Raw genomic sequence first — 2,290 nt, forward strand, 5'->3', positions numbered from 1 at the left:
AGGAGGATCAGGAGAAGGAAATGGATATCTCTTTTGATATGATAGCAGCTGGTGAGGACTCAATTTATGATCTAGAGGAGGTAAATGGTTTTCTGGATCAGACTTTTGGGAAATCTGTCAAATTGGCAGAATATTTTGATGTTGATAAGTTTGTGAGGTCAGCTGTGATGTTACAGAAGACGGTGGGGTTGGACCAGTTGAGTGAGAAGAAGCGGTTTCGCTTGAGGAAATTTGTTACTGCTGTTACAGCAGCAAAAGGTGGTGGGAAACGTGGTAAGGTTAATAAGAAAAAAATTTAATAATGATGATGATCATGCTTCATAGGGTGTCTTTTTCCTCTTTGGTTTCTCTGTGGTGTATTCTGCTTTTCCTTTCTCTTTTCTGTGTGGAGGTGCGGAGGGTGGGTTCTCTCAATGTTGATGGGGGAGGGGACAGGAGTGGGAGGGCTTGGGTATTGGAAGTGGTAAAACAGAAAAGGCTTAATGTCGGAAAGTCAATCACCACTGGTCACCTGGTCTACAAATGCGGTGGTGTCGACCCAAGAACAATTGAGAAGTTTGAGAAGGCTGCAGCCCAGATGGGCAAGAGCTCTTTCAAATATGCCTGGGTGTTAGACAAACTGAAAGTTGAGAGGGAGCGGGGAATTACCATTGACATTTCATTGTTGAAATTCAACACATACAAATACACTAACATGATAACTGATGCTCCAGGCCATAGTGACTTCATCAAGAACATGTTCACAGGGACATCACAGGCTGATGTTGCCCTCCTGGTCGTGTCTGCGGCCAAGGGGGAGTTTGAGGCTGGTATCTCCAGGAATGGCCGGACCAGGAAGCATGCCTTGCTCGCCTACACGCTTGGTGTCAAGCAAATCATTGTCGCTGTAAACAAAATGGATGTGACTGAGCAACCATACAACCAGAAGCGCTTTGGTGAAGTGGTCCAAAGCATGAGCACTTTCCTCAAAAGAATAGGCTATGATCCCACTGCTGTGCCTTTTGTTCCGATCTCTGGCTGGACCGGTGAGAGCATGCTTGCCCCATCTCAGAAAATGTCCTGGTTCAAAGGCTCTAAAGTCAAGAGCGGACAAGGGCATGCAAATGGGAGAACTCTACTTGAAGTCCTGGACTCCATCCATCCACCAGTGCGTGTTGCCAACAAGCCTCTGAGGCTGCCCCTGCAGGATGTATACAAGATTGGAGGAGTGGGCTTCTTCCCAGTGGGGAAGATTGAGAGGGGGATCCTGATGCCCGGTATGACCCTGATGTTCTCTCCCGCCAAGCTGACTGCCAAGGTCAAGTCCATTGAGATGCACCACGAGGGTCTGCAGATGGCTGGGCCTGGCCACAACGTGGGTTTCAACAACATCAAGAACGTGTCTGTAAAGAACCTCCGCCGTGGTGATGTGGCGGGGAACGCCCAGCATGACCCTCCCTCAGATGTAAACAGTTTTGTGGCACAGCTCATAATCCTGAATCATCTTGGCAAAATCAAGACTGGCTATTCTCCCGTACTGGACTGCCACACCACCCATGTGACCTGCCGCTTTGCAGAGCTGAGGGAGAAGATTGACCGTCGCACAGGGAAGAAGCTGGAGGATTTTTCCCCAGACACTGCAGTCTGGTGATGCTGCCACTGTCAAGATGAGCCTCAACAGATCCCTCTGTGTGGAGAGTTTCTTCACCTACCCTCCTTTAGGTCGGTTTGCAGCGAGGGACTTGAAACGGACTGTTGCTGTGGGAGTCATTAAGTCGGTGGATAAGGACCATGGATCAAAGAAGCATGCACAGAAAGGCCAAGTCTCAAAATAATGTATTTTACCAGCAGTTCTGGTATGAAAAAGAGCTTGAGGATAAGCTTTAAGTTGACTATTGTTTGTGTATATTTGTGTTGCAATACAAAGCACTGTTGGGTTTTTGAAGGGGAAAAAATAAATAAAAAATGCTTCTCTTAGCTTGTACTACCATCTGTAGTAACTTGTTTTAGACAAATGTAAAAGGTTGTGCGAAAAGTTTCTGACAAATAAAAGTACTTAAAAATCAAAAAAATCTCTCTCTCTCTCTCTCTCTCTCGGAGGACCTGAGCCCTAGGAACATGCCTCAGGACTACCTGGCCTGATGACTCCTTGCTATCCCCAGTCCACCTGGCCGTGCTGCTGCTCCAGTTTCAACTGTTCTGCCTGCGGCTATGGAACCCTGACCTGTTCACCGGACGTGCTACCTGTCCCAGACCTGCTGTTTTCAACTCTCTAGAGACAGCAGGAGCGGTAGAGATACTCTGAATGATC

The 2,290-nt window shown here is 47.6% G+C and overlaps 1 pseudogene; it reads left to right on the forward strand.

Moving 5' to 3' along the window:
• Positions 1–484: 484 nt before the first annotated feature.
• LOC139546468 (elongation factor 1-alpha-like) lies at positions 485–1,991 on the forward strand (annotated as a pseudogene).
• The last annotated feature ends 299 nt before the right edge of the window (positions 1,992–2,290 follow it).

This window comes from Salvelinus alpinus, chromosome 20 (genome assembly GCF_045679555.1).
Source record: "Salvelinus alpinus chromosome 20, SLU_Salpinus.1, whole genome shotgun sequence".
NCBI lineage: Eukaryota > Metazoa > Chordata > Actinopteri > Salmoniformes > Salmonidae > Salvelinus > Salvelinus alpinus.